Source organism: Danio rerio, chromosome 2 (genome assembly GCF_049306965.1).
Source record: "Danio rerio strain Tuebingen ecotype United States chromosome 2, GRCz12tu, whole genome shotgun sequence".
Lineage (NCBI taxonomy): Eukaryota > Metazoa > Chordata > Actinopteri > Cypriniformes > Danionidae > Danio > Danio rerio.
In genome coordinates, this window is record NC_133177.1 from 16,762,963 (window position 1) to 16,780,800 (window position 17,838).

Here is a 17,838-nt window from a genome sequence, read left to right on the forward strand (position 1 = left end):
AGAGAGCTGTGGAGAGGATAATTCCCAATCAGGACCCAAGTCTGACCTGGGGGATGGTGGGTCCAGAGAGCTGTGCAGAGGATTTGAAAAATGGCAAAGCATGAAACCCCCGCTCCTGTCGCATTCACCCAGGGTCCAAAGCGCCGGGCCGGGGCCCCAACTCCCAGCCTACGTGTGGGGACGTCCCGCGCCTAGAGGTACATGCCCCTTTGGGGCACCAGCGGCACGCAAGGCTGGCACCTGCGGTTAACCAAGTCAATGTTCCCGGGCTTAAGTTTGGGCTACCCGGGCACTGCTGGAGAACAGGTGTTCCTCCAGGGTCCCCCACAGGGCAGGTGCTTGCCCCCAGAGAGGGTGAAGATTACCCAGCCAGAGTCAAGGCCAGTGCGGGCAAGGAAAAACGCTCCGGAAAGGGGGGCCCTTAGGAGCTTAAGCGTATCCCCGGGAAAGGGTGACTGATTTCCGGCCAAGCTGGATTGGAAGAAAGGCTCTGGAAGTCCTTCCCATGGAAGGGTCCCTTAAGAGCTGGGTCTGACCCTAAAAAAGGTGATGGTTTCCCGCTAATTGTGGCCATGGAAGTCCTTCCAGGGCGCTTTTGAGAGCTAAAACACACCCCAGAAAGAGTGACCGATTCCTGCTGATTATGGTGGCTCAAGTGGGCATGGAAGAATCGCCCTGGAAGTCCTTCCCACTGGTCCCTTGAGTAGCCGAAGCTGCCCCAGAAAGGGTGACTGATTGCCGCTTGTGGAGGCATCTCGTTTGGGCTTGGAAGAAACGCCCTGGAGGTCTGTTCTTGGGGCCCTTCCAGAGGTCTAGCTGCCCCAGAAAGAGTGACTGATTCCCGCCTATTGTGGCAGCTCGTTTGGGCTTGGAAGAAACGCCCTGGAGGTCTTGTTCTTGGGGTCCTTCAAGAGGTCTAGCTGCCCCAGAAAGAGTGACTGATTCCCGCCTATTGTGGCAGTTGCTGGCAGCTTGTTTTGGCATTCAAGAAACCCTCCATAAGTCTTACCCAGGGGTCCCTTTGGAGCTGAAGCTGCCCCAGACAGGGTGACTGACTCCCGCTTATTGTGGCAGCTCAATTGGGCATGGAAGAAACGCCCTGGAGGTCTTGTTCTTGGGGCCCTTCAAGAGCTCAAGCTGCCCCAGAAAGAGTGACTGATTCCTGCCAGTTGCTGGCAGCTCGTTTTGGCATTCAAGAAACCCTCCGCAAGTCTTACCCAGGGGTCCCTTTAGAGCTGAAGCTGCCCCAGAAAGAGTGACTCCTTCCCCGCTGACTGTGGTGGCTCAAGTGGGCATGGAAGAATCACCCTGGACGTCCTTCCCAATGGTCCCTTGGGCAGCTGAAGCTGCCCCAGACAGGGTGACTGATTCCTGCTAGTTGGGGCAGCACGTTTGGGCATGGAAGAAACGCCCTGGAGGTCTGTTCTTGGGGCCCTTCCAGAGGTCTAGCTGCCCCAGAAAGAGTGACTGATTCCCGCCTATTGTGGCAGCTCGTTTGGGCTTGGAAGAAACGCCCTGGAGGTCTTGTTCTTGGGGTCCTTCAAGAGGTCTAGCTGCCCCAGAAAGAGTGACTGATTCCCGCCTATTGTGGCAGTTGCTGGCAGCTTGTTTTGGCATTCAAGAAACCCTCCATAAGTCTTACCCAGGGGTCCCTTTGGAGCTGAAGCTGCCCCAGACAGGGTGACTGACTCCCGCTTATTGTGGCAGCTCAATTGGGCATGGAAGAAACGCCCTGGAGGTCTTGTTCTTGGGGCCCTTCAAGAGCTCAAGCTGCCCCAGAAAGAGTGACTGATTCCTGCCAGTTGCTGGCAGCTCGTTTTGGCATTCAAGAAACCCTCCGCAAGTCTTACCCAGGGGTCCCTTTAGAGCTGAAGCTGCCCCAGAAAGAGTGACTCCTTCCCCGCTGACTGTGGTGGCTCAAGTGGGCATGGAAGAATCACCCTGGACGTCCTTCCCAATGGTCCCTTGGGCAGCTGAAGCTGCCCCAGACAGGGTGACTGATTCCTGCTAGTTGGGGCAGCACGTTTGGGCATGGAAGAAACGCCCTGGAGGTCTGTTCTTGGGGCCCTTCCAGAGGTCTAGCTGCCCCAGAAAGAGTGACTGATTCCCGCCTATTGTGGCAGCTCGTTTGGGCTTGGAAGAAACGCCCTGGAGGTCTTGTTCTTGGGGTCCTTCAAGAGCTCAAGCTGCCCCAGAAAGAGTGACTGATTCCTGCCAGTTGCTGGCAGCTCGTTTTGGCATTCAAGAAACCCTCCACAAGTCTTACCCAGGGGTCCCTTTAGAGCTGAAGCTGCCCCAGAAAGAGTGACTCCTTCCCCGCTGACTGTGGTGGCTCAAGTGGGCATGGAAGAATCACCCTGGAGGTCCTTCCCAGGGGTCCCTTAAGTAGCTGAGGCTGCCCCAGAAAGAGTGACTGATTCCTGCCAGTTGGGGCAGCTCCTTTGGGCATGGAAGAAATGCCCTGGAGGTCTTTTCTTGGGGTCCTTCAAGAGCTCAAGCTGCCCCGGAAAGAGTGACTGATTCCTGCCAATTGCTGGCAGCTCGTTTGGGCATGGAAGAAATGCCCTGGAGGTATTCTCTTGGGCTCCTTCAAGAGATCAAGCTGCCCCGGAAAGAGTGACATATTCCTGCCAGTTGCTGGCAGCTCGTTAGGGCATTCAAGAAACCCTCTGGAAGTCTTTCCCAGGGGTCCATTTTGAGCTGAAGCCGCCCCCGGAAAGAGTGACTGATTCCCCGCCGACTGTGGTGGCTCAAGTGGGCATGGAAGAAACACCCTGGAGGTCTTTTCTTGGGCTACTTCACGAGCTCAAGCTGTCCCAGAAAGAGTGACTGATCCCTGCCAGGAGCTGGCAGCTCGCGTGGGCGTTCAAGAAGCCCCCTGGAAGTCTTTTTCCAGGGTTCCCTTCAGAGCTGAAGCTGCCCCCGGAAAGAGTGGCTGGTTCCTGCCAATTGCTGGCAGCTCGTTCGGGCACGCAAGAAACTCTCTGGAGGTCTTTCCCAGGGTTCCCTTTAGAGCTGAAGCTGCCCCAAAAAGAGTGACTGATTCCCGCTGATTGTGGTGGCTCAAGTGGGCATGAAAGAATCACCCTGGAGGTCCTTCCCAATGGTCCCTTAAGTAGCTGAAGCTACCCCACAAAGAGTGACTGATTCCTGCTAGTTGGGGCAGCTCCTTTGGGCATGGAAGAAATGCCCTGGAGGTCTTTTCTTGGGGTCCTTCAAGAGCTCAAGCTGCCCCAGAAAGAGTGACTGATTCCTGCCAGTTGCTGGCAGCTCGTTTTGGCATTCAAGAAACCCTCCGCAAGTCTTACCCAGGGGTCCCTTTAGAGCTGAAGCTGCCCCAGAAAGAGTGACTCCTTCCCCGCTGACTGTGGTGGCTCAAGTGGGCATGGAAGAATCACCCTGGAGGTCCTTCCCAGGGGTCCCTTAAGTAGCTGAGGCTGCCCCAGAAAGAGTGACTGATTCCTGCTAGTTGGGGCAGCTCGTTTGGGATTGGAAGAAATGCCCTGGAGGTCTTTTCTTGGGCTCCTTCAAGAGCTCAAGCTGCCCCAGAAGGAGTGACTGATGTGGTGGCTCACGCGGGCATGGAAGAAATGCCATGCAAGTCCTTTCCAGGGGTTCCTTTAGAGCTGGAGCTGCCCCAAAAAAGAGTCACTGATTCCCGCTGACTGTGGTGGCTCATACGGGCATGGAAGTCTTTTCCCAAGGCTCAAGCAGGTAAAGGAAGACAGGTTGATCTCCGAGGCCGGCCCAGACAAAATCCTGGTCTGGACTTCTGAAGGGGGGATGGCAACTACACTGACTTGGTCGGAAAAGTCTCTCAAACAGGGGCTTTTCAAGTACCCTCATTGGGCACCAGCGGCCCATAGTCACGTCTCTTTGCCGTATTCAAGCTTGGAGTTTGTTTTTGGTCACCAACGGCTCTTAGTTAAGCCTAAAATGTTATGTCTGTCTGTCTGTCAGCAAATGTGCTGGAGGTTTAAGGGTTAAAAATTAGTACCTGTTATGCTTGCCGACATTGTATTATTTGTGGCGTAGATTGCGGCTCCTACTGCTGACAGTTTGTGGGTATCGCTTCTCGGCCTTTTGGCTAAGATCAAGTGTAGTATCTGTTCTTATCAGTTTAATATCTGATACGTGCCCTACCCGGGCACTATATATTAAATTGATTTTTGCAGCTGGGAGATGGGTTAGGGGCTTGCTCCACCCACTCCACGCATCGACCTGGTATTGCAGTACCTCCGGGAACGGTGCACTCATTAAGCGGTGAACAGCAGAACTAGATTGCATGAAATTTAACATAACGTTAGATTGAATGTAGGGACTTGCGCTTCTTTGCGATTAGGTATCTGTCTTATGCGCTCGTTTAGACAGTGAGCATGAACAACCCTCTTGGCAGGATCCTCTTATTCTAGTCCATGAGCCACGATGCACATATTGCAACTCAGGGAGGAAAAAAAAATAAATAAAAAAAATCCATCCAAAATTCCCAATCAGGACCTAAGTCTGACCTGGGGGATGGTGGGTCCAGAGAGCTGTGGAGAGGATAATTCCCAATCAGGACCCAAGTCTGACCTGGGGGATGGTGGGTCCAGAGAGCTGTGGAGAGGATAATTCCCAATCAGGACCTAAGTCTGTCCTGGGGGATGGTGGGTCCAGAGAGCTGTGCAGAGGATTTGAAAAATGGCAAAGCATGAAACCCCCGCTCCTGTCGCATTCACCCAGGGTCCAAAGCGCCGGGCCGGGGCCCCAACTCCCAGCCTACGTGTGGGGACGTCCCGCGCCTAGAGGTACATGCCCCTTTGGGGCACCAGCGGCACGCAAGGCTGGCACCTGCGGTTAACCAAGTCAATGTTCCCGGGCTTAAGTTTGGGCTACCCGGGCACTGCTGGAGAACAGGTGTTCCTCCAGGGTCCCCCACAGGGCAGGTGCTTGCCCCCAGAGAGGGTGAAGATTACCCAGCCAGAGTCAAGGCCAGTGCGGGCAAGGAAAAACGCTCCGGAAAGGGGGGCCCTTAGGAGCTTAAGCGTATCCCCGGGAAAGGGTGACTGATTTCCGGCCAAGCTGGATTGGAAGAAAGGCTCTGGAAGTCCTTCCCATGGAAGGGTCCCTTAAGAGCTGGGTCTGACCCTAAAAAAGGTGATGGTTTCCCGCTAATTGTGGCCATGGAAGTCCTTCCAGGGCGCTTTTGAGAGCTAAAACACACCCCAGAAAGAGTGACCGATTCCTGCTGATTATGGTGGCTCAAGTGGGCATGGAAGAATCGCCCTGGAAGTCCTTCCCACTGGTCCCTTGAGTAGCCGAAGCTGCCCCAGAAAGGGTGACTGATTGCCGCTTGTGGAGGCATCTCGTTTGGGCTTGGAAGAAACGCCCTGGAGGTCTGTTCTTGGGGCCCTTCCAGAGGTCTAGCTGCCCCAGAAAGAGTGACTGATTCCCGCCTATTGTGGCAGCTCGTTTGGGCTTGGAAGAAACGCCCTGGAGGTCTTGTTCTTGGGGTCCTTCAAGAGGTCTAGCTGCCCCAGAAAGAGTGACTGATTCCCGCCTATTGTGGCAGTTGCTGGCAGCTTGTTTTGGCATTCAAGAAACCCTCCATAAGTCTTACCCAGGGGTCCCTTTGGAGCTGAAGCTGCCCCAGACAGGGTGACTGACTCCCGCTTATTGTGGCAGCTCAATTGGGCATGGAAGAAACGCCCTGGAGGTCTTGTTCTTGGGGCCCTTCAAGAGCTCAAGCTGCCCCAGAAAGAGTGACTGATTCCTGCCAGTTGCTGGCAGCTCGTTTTGGCATTCAAGAAACCCTCCGCAAGTCTTACCCAGGGGTCCCTTTAGAGCTGAAGCTGCCCCAGAAAGAGTGACTCCTTCCCCGCTGACTGTGGTGGCTCAAGTGGGCATGGAAGAATCACCCTGGACGTCCTTCCCAATGGTCCCTTGGGCAGCTGAAGCTGCCCCAGACAGGGTGACTGATTCCTGCTAGTTGGGGCAGCACGTTTGGGCATGGAAGAAACGCCCTGGAGGTCTGTTCTTGGGGCCCTTCCAGAGGTCTAGCTGCCCCAGAAAGAGTGACTGATTCCCGCCTATTGTGGCAGCTCGTTTGGGCTTGGAAGAAACGCCCTGGAGGTCTTGTTCTTGGGGTCCTTCAAGAGGTCTAGCTGCCCCAGAAAGAGTGACTGATTCCCGCCTATTGTGGCAGTTGCTGGCAGCTTGTTTTGGCATTCAAGAAACCCTCCATAAGTCTTACCCAGGGGTCCCTTTGGAGCTGAAGCTGCCCCAGACAGGGTGACTGACTCCCGCTTATTGTGGCAGCTCAATTGGGCATGGAAGAAACGCCCTGGAGGTCTTGTTCTTGGGGCCCTTCAAGAGCTCAAGCTGCCCCAGAAAGAGTGACTGATTCCTGCCAGTTGCTGGCAGCTCGTTTTGGCATTCAAGAAACCCTCCGCAAGTCTTACCCAGGGGTCCCTTTAGAGCTGAAGCTGCCCCAGAAAGAGTGACTCCTTCCCCGCTGACTGTGGTGGCTCAAGTGGGCATGGAAGAATCACCCTGGACGTCCTTCCCAATGGTCCCTTGGGCAGCTGAAGCTGCCCCAGACAGGGTGACTGATTCCTGCTAGTTGGGGCAGCACGTTTGGGCATGGAAGAAACGCCCTGGAGGTCTGTTCTTGGGGCCCTTCCAGAGGTCTAGCTGCCCCAGAAAGAGTGACTGATTCCCGCCTATTGTGGCAGCTCGTTTGGGCTTGGAAGAAACGCCCTGGAGGTCTTGTTCTTGGGGTCCTTCAAGAGCTCAAGCTGCCCCAGAAAGAGTGACTGATTCCTGCCAGTTGCTGGCAGCTCGTTTTGGCATTCAAGAAACCCTCCACAAGTCTTACCCAGGGGTCCCTTTAGAGCTGAAGCTGCCCCAGAAAGAGTGACTCCTTCCCCGCTGACTGTGGTGGCTCAAGTGGGCATGGAAGAATCACCCTGGAGGTCCTTCCCAGGGGTCCCTTAAGTAGCTGAGGCTGCCCCAGAAAGAGTGACTGATTCCTGCCAGTTGGGGCAGCTCCTTTGGGCATGGAAGAAATGCCCTGGAGGTCTTTTCTTGGGGTCCTTCAAGAGCTCAAGCTGCCCCGGAAAGAGTGACTGATTCCTGCCAATTGCTGGCAGCTCGTTTGGGCATGGAAGAAATGCCCTGGAGGTATTCTCTTGGGCTCCTTCAAGAGATCAAGCTGCCCCGGAAAGAGTGACATATTCCTGCCAGTTGCTGGCAGCTCGTTAGGGCATTCAAGAAACCCTCTGGAAGTCTTTCCCAGGGGTCCATTTTGAGCTGAAGCCGCCCCCGGAAAGAGTGACTGATTCCCCGCCGACTGTGGTGGCTCAAGTGGGCATGGAAGAAACACCCTGGAGGTCTTTTCTTGGGCTACTTCACGAGCTCAAGCTGTCCCAGAAAGAGTGACTGATCCCTGCCAGGAGCTGGCAGCTCGCGTGGGCGTTCAAGAAGCCCCCTGGAAGTCTTTTTCCAGGGTTCCCTTCAGAGCTGAAGCTGCCCCCGGAAAGAGTGGCTGGTTCCTGCCAATTGCTGGCAGCTCGTTCGGGCACGCAAGAAACTCTCTGGAGGTCTTTCCCAGGGTTCCCTTTAGAGCTGAAGCTGCCCCAAAAAGAGTGACTGATTCCCGCTGATTGTGGTGGCTCAAGTGGGCATGAAAGAATCACCCTGGAGGTCCTTCCCAATGGTCCCTTAAGTAGCTGAAGCTACCCCACAAAGAGTGACTGATTCCTGCTAGTTGGGGCAGCTCCTTTGGGCATGGAAGAAATGCCCTGGAGGTCTTTTCTTGGGGTCCTTCAAGAGCTCAAGCTGCCCCAGAAAGAGTGACTGATTCCTGCCAGTTGCTGGCAGCTCGTTTTGGCATTCAAGAAACCCTCCGCAAGTCTTACCCAGGGGTCCCTTTAGAGCTGAAGCTGCCCCAGAAAGAGTGACTCCTTCCCCGCTGACTGTGGTGGCTCAAGTGGGCATGGAAGAATCACCCTGGAGGTCCTTCCCAGGGGTCCCTTAAGTAGCTGAGGCTGCCCCAGAAAGAGTGACTGATTCCTGCTAGTTGGGGCAGCTCGTTTGGGATTGGAAGAAATGCCCTGGAGGTCTTTTCTTGGGCTCCTTCAAGAGCTCAAGCTGCCCCAGAAGGAGTGACTGATGTGGTGGCTCACGCGGGCATGGAAGAAATGCCATGCAAGTCCTTTCCAGGGGTTCCTTTAGAGCTGGAGCTGCCCCAAAAAAGAGTCACTGATTCCCGCTGACTGTGGTGGCTCATACGGGCATGGAAGTCTTTTCCCAAGGCTCAAGCAGGTAAAGGAAGACAGGTTGATCTCCGAGGCCGGCCCAGACAAAATCCTGGTCTGGACTTCTGAAGGGGGGATGGCAACTACACTGACTTGGTCGGAAAAGTCTCTCAAACAGGGGCTTTTCAAGTACCCTCATTGGGCACCAGCGGCCCATAGTCACGTCTCTTTGCCGTATTCAAGCTTGGAGTTTGTTTTTGGTCACCAACGGCTCTTAGTTAAGCCTAAAATGTTATGTCTGTCTGTCTGTCAGCAAATGTGCTGGAGGTTTAAGGGTTAAAAATTAGTACCTGTTATGCTTGCCGACATTGTATTATTTGTGGCGTAGATTGCGGCTCCTACTGCTGACAGTTTGTGGGTATCGCTTCTCGGCCTTTTGGCTAAGATCAAGTGTAGTATCTGTTCTTATCAGTTTAATATCTGATACGTGCCCTACCCGGGCACTATATATTAAATTGATTTTTGCAGCTGGGAGATGGGTTAGGGGCTTGCTCCACCCACTCCACGCATCGACCTGGTATTGCAGTACCTCCGGGAACGGTGCACTCATTAAGCGGTGAACAGCAGAACTAGATTGCATGAAATTTAACATAACGTTAGATTGAATGTAGGGACTTGCGCTTCTTTGCGATTAGGTATCTGTCTTATGCGCTCGTTTAGACAGTGAGCATGAACAACCCTCTTGGCAGGATCCTCTTATTCTAGTCCATGAGCCACGATGCACATATTGCAACTCAGGGAGGAAAAAAAAATAAATAAAAAAAATCCATCCAAAATTCCCAATCAGGACCTAAGTCTGACCTGGGGGATGGTGGGTCCAGAGAGCTGTGGAGAGGATAATTCCCAATCAGGACCCAAGTCTGACCTGGGGGATGGTGGGTCCAGAGAGCTGTGCAGAGGATTTGAAAAATGGCAAAGCATGAAACCCCCGCTCCTGTCGCATTCACCCAGGGTCCAAAGCGCCGGGCCGGGGCCCCAACTCCCAGCCTACGTGTGGGGACGTCCCGCGCCTAGAGGTACATGCCCCTTTGGGGCACCAGCGGCACGCAAGGCTGGCACCTGCGGTTAACCAAGTCAATGTTCCCGGGCTTAAGTTTGGGCTACCCGGGCACTGCTGGAGAACAGGTGTTCCTCCAGGGTCCCCCACAGGGCAGGTGCTTGCCCCCAGAGAGGGTGAAGATTACCCAGCCAGAGTCAAGGCCAGTGCGGGCAAGGAAAAACGCTCCGGAAAGGGGGGCCCTTAGGAGCTTAAGCGTATCCCCGGGAAAGGGTGACTGATTTCCGGCCAAGCTGGATTGGAAGAAAGGCTCTGGAAGTCCTTCCCATGGAAGGGTCCCTTAAGAGCTGGGTCTGACCCTAAAAAAGGTGATGGTTTCCCGCTAATTGTGGCCATGGAAGTCCTTCCAGGGCGCTTTTGAGAGCTAAAACACACCCCAGAAAGAGTGACCGATTCCTGCTGATTATGGTGGCTCAAGTGGGCATGGAAGAATCGCCCTGGAAGTCCTTCCCACTGGTCCCTTGAGTAGCCGAAGCTGCCCCAGAAAGGGTGACTGATTGCCGCTTGTGGAGGCATCTCGTTTGGGCTTGGAAGAAACGCCCTGGAGGTCTGTTCTTGGGGCCCTTCCAGAGGTCTAGCTGCCCCAGAAAGAGTGACTGATTCCCGCCTATTGTGGCAGCTCGTTTGGGCTTGGAAGAAACGCCCTGGAGGTCTTGTTCTTGGGGTCCTTCAAGAGGTCTAGCTGCCCCAGAAAGAGTGACTGATTCCCGCCTATTGTGGCAGTTGCTGGCAGCTTGTTTTGGCATTCAAGAAACCCTCCATAAGTCTTACCCAGGGGTCCCTTTGGAGCTGAAGCTGCCCCAGACAGGGTGACTGACTCCCGCTTATTGTGGCAGCTCAATTGGGCATGGAAGAAACGCCCTGGAGGTCTTGTTCTTGGGGCCCTTCAAGAGCTCAAGCTGCCCCAGAAAGAGTGACTGATTCCTGCCAGTTGCTGGCAGCTCGTTTTGGCATTCAAGAAACCCTCCGCAAGTCTTACCCAGGGGTCCCTTTAGAGCTGAAGCTGCCCCAGAAAGAGTGACTCCTTCCCCGCTGACTGTGGTGGCTCAAGTGGGCATGGAAGAATCACCCTGGACGTCCTTCCCAATGGTCCCTTGGGCAGCTGAAGCTGCCCCAGACAGGGTGACTGATTCCTGCTAGTTGGGGCAGCACGTTTGGGCATGGAAGAAACGCCCTGGAGGTCTGTTCTTGGGGCCCTTCCAGAGGTCTAGCTGCCCCAGAAAGAGTGACTGATTCCCGCCTATTGTGGCAGCTCGTTTGGGCTTGGAAGAAACGCCCTGGAGGTCTTGTTCTTGGGGTCCTTCAAGAGGTCTAGCTGCCCCAGAAAGAGTGACTGATTCCCGCCTATTGTGGCAGTTGCTGGCAGCTTGTTTTGGCATTCAAGAAACCCTCCATAAGTCTTACCCAGGGGTCCCTTTGGAGCTGAAGCTGCCCCAGACAGGGTGACTGACTCCCGCTTATTGTGGCAGCTCAATTGGGCATGGAAGAAACGCCCTGGAGGTCTTGTTCTTGGGGCCCTTCAAGAGCTCAAGCTGCCCCAGAAAGAGTGACTGATTCCTGCCAGTTGCTGGCAGCTCGTTTTGGCATTCAAGAAACCCTCCGCAAGTCTTACCCAGGGGTCCCTTTAGAGCTGAAGCTGCCCCAGAAAGAGTGACTCCTTCCCCGCTGACTGTGGTGGCTCAAGTGGGCATGGAAGAATCACCCTGGACGTCCTTCCCAATGGTCCCTTGGGCAGCTGAAGCTGCCCCAGACAGGGTGACTGATTCCTGCTAGTTGGGGCAGCACGTTTGGGCATGGAAGAAACGCCCTGGAGGTCTGTTCTTGGGGCCCTTCCAGAGGTCTAGCTGCCCCAGAAAGAGTGACTGATTCCCGCCTATTGTGGCAGCTCGTTTGGGCTTGGAAGAAACGCCCTGGAGGTCTTGTTCTTGGGGTCCTTCAAGAGCTCAAGCTGCCCCAGGAAGAGTGACTGATTCCTGCCAGTTGCTGGCAGCTCGTTTTGGCATTCAAGAAACCCTCCACAAGTCTTACCCAGGGGTCCCTTTAGAGCTGAAGCTGCCCCAGAAAGAGTGACTCCTTCCCCGCTGACTGTGGTGGCTCAAGTGGGCATGGAAGAATCACCCTGGAGGTCCTTCCCAGGGGTCCCTTAAGTAGCTGAGGCTGCCCCAGAAAGAGTGACTGATTCCTGCCAGTTGGGGCAGCTCCTTTGGGCATGGAAGAAATGCCCTGGAGGTCTTTTCTTGGGGTCCTTCAAGAGCTCAAGCTGCCCCGGAAAGAGTGACTGATTCCTGCCAATTGCTGGCAGCTCGTTTGGGCATGGAAGAAATGCCCTGGAGGTATTCTCTTGGGCTCCTTCAAGAGATCAAGCTGCCCCGGAAAGAGTGACATATTCCTGCCAGTTGCTGGCAGCTCGTTAGGGCATTCAAGAAACCCTCTGGAAGTCTTTCCCAGGGGTCCATTTTGAGCTGAAGCCGCCCCCGGAAAGAGTGACTGATTCCCCGCCGACTGTGGTGGCTCAAGTGGGCATGGAAGAAACACCCTGGAGGTCTTTTCTTGGGCTACTTCACGAGCTCAAGCTGTCCCAGAAAGAGTGACTGATCCCTGCCAGGAGCTGGCAGCTCGCGTGGGCGTTCAAGAAGCCCCCTGGAAGTCTTTTTCCAGGGTTCCCTTCAGAGCTGAAGCTGCCCCCGGAAAGAGTGGCTGGTTCCTGCCAATTGCTGGCAGCTCGTTCGGGCACGCAAGAAACTCTCTGGAGGTCTTTCCCAGGGTTCCCTTTAGAGCTGAAGCTGCCCCAAAAAGAGTGACTGATTCCCGCTGATTGTGGTGGCTCAAGTGGGCATGAAAGAATCACCCTGGAGGTCCTTCCCAATGGTCCCTTAAGTAGCTGAAGCTACCCCACAAAGAGTGACTGATTCCTGCTAGTTGGGGCAGCTCCTTTGGGCATGGAAGAAATGCCCTGGAGGTCTTTTCTTGGGGTCCTTCAAGAGCTCAAGCTGCCCCAGAAAGAGTGACTGATTCCTGCCAGTTGCTGGCAGCTCGTTTTGGCATTCAAGAAACCCTCCGCAAGTCTTACCCAGGGGTCCCTTTAGAGCTGAAGCTGCCCCAGAAAGAGTGACTCCTTCCCCGCTGACTGTGGTGGCTCAAGTGGGCATGGAAGAATCACCCTGGAGGTCCTTCCCAGGGGTCCCTTAAGTAGCTGAGGCTGCCCCAGAAAGAGTGACTGATTCCTGCTAGTTGGGGCAGCTCGTTTGGGATTGGAAGAAATGCCCTGGAGGTCTTTTCTTGGGCTCCTTCAAGAGCTCAAGCTGCCCCAGAAGGAGTGACTGATGTGGTGGCTCACGCGGGCATGGAAGAAATGCCATGCAAGTCCTTTCCAGGGGTTCCTTTAGAGCTGGAGCTGCCCCAAAAAAGAGTCACTGATTCCCGCTGACTGTGGTGGCTCATACGGGCATGGAAGTCTTTTCCCAAGGCTCAAGCAGGTAAAGGAAGACAGGTTGATCTCCGAGGCCGGCCCAGACAAAATCCTGGTCTGGACTTCTGAAGGGGGGATGGCAACTACACTGACTTGGTCGGAAAAGTCTCTCAAACAGGGGCTTTTCAAGTACCCTCATTGGGCACCAGCGGCCCATAGTCACGTCTCTTTGCCGTATTCAAGCTTGGAGTTTGTTTTTGGTCACCAACGGCTCTTAGTTAAGCCTAAAATGTTATGTCTGTCTGTCTGTCAGCAAATGTGCTGGAGGTTTAAGGGTTAAAAATTAGTACCTGTTATGCTTGCCGACATTGTATTATTTGTGGCGTAGATTGCGGCTCCTACTGCTGACAGTTTGTGGGTATCGCTTCTCGGCCTTTTGGCTAAGATCAAGTGTAGTATCTGTTCTTATCAGTTTAATATCTGATACGTGCCCTACCCGGGCACTATATATTAAATTGATTTTTGCAGCTGGGAGATGGGTTAGGGGCTTGCTCCACCCACTCCACGCATCGACCTGGTATTGCAGTACCTCCGGGAACGGTGCACTCATTAAGCGGTGAACAGCAGAACTAGATTGCATGAAATTTAACATAACGTTAGATTGAATGTAGGGACTTGCGCTTCTTTGCGATTAGGTATCTGTCTTATGCGCTCGTTTAGACAGTGAGCATGAACAACCCTCTTGGCAGGATCCTCTTATTCTAGTCCATGAGCCACGATGCACATATTGCAACTCAGGGAGGAAAAAAAAATAAATAAAAAAAATCCATCCAAAATTCCCAATCAGGACCTAAGTCTGACCTGGGGGATGGTGGGTCCAGAGAGCTGTGGAGAGGATAATTCCCAATCAGGACCCAAGTCTGACCTGGGGGATGGTGGGTCCAGAGAGCTGTGCAGAGGATTTGAAAAATGGCAAAGCATGAAACCCCCGCTCCTGTCGCATTCACCCAGGGTCCAAAGCGCCGGGCCGGGGCCCCAACTCCCAGCCTACGTGTGGGGACGTCCCGCGCCTAGAGGTACATGCCCCTTTGGGGCACCAGCGGCACGCAAGGCTGGCACCTGCGGTTAACCAAGTCAATGTTCCCGGGCTTAAGTTTGGGCTACCCGGGCACTGCTGGAGAACAGGTGTTCCTCCAGGGTCCCCCACAGGGCAGGTGCTTGCCCCCAGAGAGGGTGAAGATTACCCAGCCAGAGTCAAGGCCAGTGCGGGCAAGGAAAAACGCTCCGGAAAGGGGGGCCCTTAGGAGCTTAAGCGTATCCCCGGGAAAGGGTGACTGATTTCCGGCCAAGCTGGATTGGAAGAAAGGCTCTGGAAGTCCTTCCCATGGAAGGGTCCCTTAAGAGCTGGGTCTGACCCTAAAAAAGGTGATGGTTTCCCGCTAATTGTGGCCATGGAAGTCCTTCCAGGGCGCTTTTGAGAGCTAAAACACACCCCAGAAAGAGTGACCGATTCCTGCTGATTATGGTGGCTCAAGTGGGCATGGAAGAATCGCCCTGGAAGTCCTTCCCACTGGTCCCTTGAGTAGCCGAAGCTGCCCCAGAAAGGGTGACTGATTGCCGCTTGTGGAGGCATCTCGTTTGGGCTTGGAAGAAACGCCCTGGAGGTCTGTTCTTGGGGCCCTTCCAGAGGTCTAGCTGCCCCAGAAAGAGTGACTGATTCCCGCCTATTGTGGCAGCTCGTTTGGGCTTGGAAGAAACGCCCTGGAGGTCTTGTTCTTGGGGTCCTTCAAGAGGTCTAGCTGCCCCAGAAAGAGTGACTGATTCCCGCCTATTGTGGCAGTTGCTGGCAGCTTGTTTTGGCATTCAAGAAACCCTCCATAAGTCTTACCCAGGGGTCCCTTTGGAGCTGAAGCTGCCCCAGACAGGGTGACTGACTCCCGCTTATTGTGGCAGCTCAATTGGGCATGGAAGAAACGCCCTGGAGGTCTTGTTCTTGGGGCCCTTCAAGAGCTCAAGCTGCCCCAGAAAGAGTGACTGATTCCTGCCAGTTGCTGGCAGCTCGTTTTGGCATTCAAGAAACCCTCCGCAAGTCTTACCCAGGGGTCCCTTTAGAGCTGAAGCTGCCCCAGAAAGAGTGACTCCTTCCCCGCTGACTGTGGTGGCTCAAGTGGGCATGGAAGAATCACCCTGGACGTCCTTCCCAATGGTCCCTTGGGCAGCTGAAGCTGCCCCAGACAGGGTGACTGATTCCTGCTAGTTGGGGCAGCACGTTTGGGCATGGAAGAAACGCCCTGGAGGTCTGTTCTTGGGGCCCTTCCAGAGGTCTAGCTGCCCCAGAAAGAGTGACTGATTCCCGCCTATTGTGGCAGCTCGTTTGGGCTTGGAAGAAACGCCCTGGAGGTCTTGTTCTTGGGGTCCTTCAAGAGGTCTAGCTGCCCCAGAAAGAGTGACTGATTCCCGCCTATTGTGGCAGTTGCTGGCAGCTTGTTTTGGCATTCAAGAAACCCTCCATAAGTCTTACCCAGGGGTCCCTTTGGAGCTGAAGCTGCCCCAGACAGGGTGACTGACTCCCGCTTATTGTGGCAGCTCAATTGGGCATGGAAGAAACGCCCTGGAGGTCTTGTTCTTGGGGCCCTTCAAGAGCTCAAGCTGCCCCAGAAAGAGTGACTGATTCCTGCCAGTTGCTGGCAGCTCGTTTTGGCATTCAAGAAACCCTCCGCAAGTCTTACCCAGGGGTCCCTTTAGAGCTGAAGCTGCCCCAGAAAGAGTGACTCCTTCCCCGCTGACTGTGGTGGCTCAAGTGGGCATGGAAGAATCACCCTGGACGTCCTTCCCAATGGTCCCTTGGGCAGCTGAAGCTGCCCCAGACAGGGTGACTGATTCCTGCTAGTTGGGGCAGCACGTTTGGGCATGGAAGAAACGCCCTGGAGGTCTGTTCTTGGGGCCCTTCCAGAGGTCTAGCTGCCCCAGAAAGAGTGACTGATTCCCGCCTATTGTGGCAGCTCGTTTGGGCTTGGAAGAAACGCCCTGGAGGTCTTGTTCTTGGGGTCCTTCAAGAGGTCTAGCTGCCCCAGAAAGAGTGACTGATTCCCGCCTATTGTGGCAGTTGCTGGCAGCTTGTTTTGGCATTCAAGAAACCCTCCATAAGTCTTACCCAGGGGTCCCTTTGGAGCTGAAGCTGCCCCAGACAGGGTGACTGACTCCCGCTTATTGTGGCAGCTCAATTGGGCATGGAAGAAACGCCCTGGAGGTCTTGTTCTTGGGGCCCTTCAAGAGCTCAAGCTGCCCCAGAAAGAGTGACTGATTCCTGCCAGTTGCTGGCAGCTCGTTTTGGCATTCAAGAAACCCTCCGCAAGTCTTACCCAGGGGTCCCTTTAGAGCTGAAGCTGCCCCAGAAAGAGTGACTCCTTCCCCGCTGACTGTGGTGGCTCAAGTGGGCATGGAAGAATCACCCTGGACGTCCTTCCCAATGGTCCCTTGGGCAGCTGAAGCTGCCCCAGACAGGGTGACTGATTCCTGCTAGTTGGGGCAGCACGTTTGGGCATGGAAGAAACGCCCTGGAGGTCTGTTCTTGGGGCCCTTCCAGAGGTCTAGCTGCCCCAGAAAGAGTGACTGATTCCCGCCTATTGTGGCAGCTCGTTTGGGCTTGGAAGAAACGCCCTGGAGGTCTTGTTCTTGGGGTCCTTCAAGAGCTCAAGCTGCCCCAGAAAGAGTGACTGATTCCTGCCAGTTGCTGGCAGCTCGTTTTGGCATTCAAGAAACCCTCCACAAGTCTTACCCAGGGGTCCCTTTAGAGCTGAAGCTGCCCCAGAAAGAGTGACTCCTTCCCCGCTGACTGTGGTGGCTCAAGTGGGCATGGAAGAATCACCCTGGAGGTCCTTCCCAGGGGTCCCTTAAGTAGCTGAGGCTGCCCCAGAAAGAGTGACTGATTCCTGCCAGTTGGGGCAGCTCCTTTGGGCATGGAAGAAATGCCCTGGAGGTCTTTTCTTGGGGTCCTTCAAGAGCTCAAGCTGCCCCGGAAAGAGTGACTGATTCCTGCCAATTGCTGGCAGCTCGTTTGGGCATGGAAGAAATGCCCTGGAGGTATTCTCTTGGGCTCCTTCAAGAGATCAAGCTGCCCCGGAAAGAGTGACATATTCCTGCCAGTTGCTGGCAGCTCGTTAGGGCATTCAAGAAACCCTCTGGAAGTCTTTCCCAGGGGTCCATTTTGAGCTGAAGCCGCCCCCGGAAAGAGTGACTGATTCCCCGCCGACTGTGGTGGCTCAAGTGGGCATGGAAGAAACACCCTGGAGGTCTTTTCTTGGGCTACTTCACGAGCTCAAGCTGTCCCAGAAAGAGTGACTGATCCCTGCCAGGAGCTGGCAGCTCGCGTGGGCGTTCAAGAAGCCCCCTGGAAGTCTTTTTCCAGGGTTCCCTTCAGAGCTGAAGCTGCCCCCGGAAAGAGTGGCTGGTTCCTGCCAATTGCTGGCAGCTCGTTCGGGCACGCAAGAAACTCTCTGGAGGTCTTTCCCAGGGTTCCCTTTAGAGCTGAAGCTGCCCCAAAAAGAGTGACTGATTCCCGCTGATTGTGGTGGCTCAAGTGGGCATGAAAGAATCACCCTGGAGGTCCTTCCCAATGGTCCCTTAAGTAGCTGAAGCTACCCCACAAAGAGTGACTGATTCCTGCTAGTTGGGGCAGCTCCTTTGGGCATGGAAGAAATGCCCTGGAGGTCTTTTCTTGGGGTCCTTCAAGAGCTCAAGCTGCCCCAGAAAGAGTGACTGATTCCTGCCAGTTGCTGGCAGCTCGTTTTGGCATTCAAGAAACCCTCCGCAAGTCTTACCCAGGGGTCCCTTTAGAGCTGAAGCTGCCCCAGAAAGAGTGACTCCTTCCCCGCTGACTGTGGTGGCTCAAGTGGGCATGGAAGAATCACCCTGGAGGTCCTTCCCAGGGGTCCCTTAAGTAGCTGAGGCTGCCCCAGAAAGAGTGACTGATTCCTGCTAGTTGGGGCAGCTCGTTTGGGATTGGAAGAAATGCCCTGGAGGTCTTTTCTTGGGCTCCTTCAAGAGCTCAAGCTGCCCCAGAAGGAGTGACTGAT

At 54.6% G+C, this 17,838-nt stretch overlaps 3 non-coding genes across 3 annotated transcripts; all 3 read left to right on the top strand.

Annotated features, from left to right (window-relative positions):
• The first annotated feature begins 4,067 nt into the window (after positions 1-4,067).
• Positions 4,068-4,258, top strand: LOC141379354 (U2 spliceosomal RNA). The gene has a single exon (XR_012395907.1). It is a non-coding gene; the product is annotated as a U2 spliceosomal RNA (small nuclear RNA).
• A 4,399-nt stretch (positions 4,259-8,657) lies between these two features.
• Positions 8,658-8,848, top strand: LOC141379358 (U2 spliceosomal RNA). Its single transcript, XR_012395910.1, has one exon. It is a non-coding gene; the product is annotated as a U2 spliceosomal RNA (small nuclear RNA).
• Positions 8,849-13,183: 4,335 nt separating this feature from the next.
• Positions 13,184-13,374, top strand: LOC141379359 (U2 spliceosomal RNA). The gene has a single exon (XR_012395911.1). It is a non-coding gene; the product is annotated as a U2 spliceosomal RNA (small nuclear RNA).
• The last annotated feature ends 4,464 nt before the right edge of the window (positions 13,375-17,838 follow it).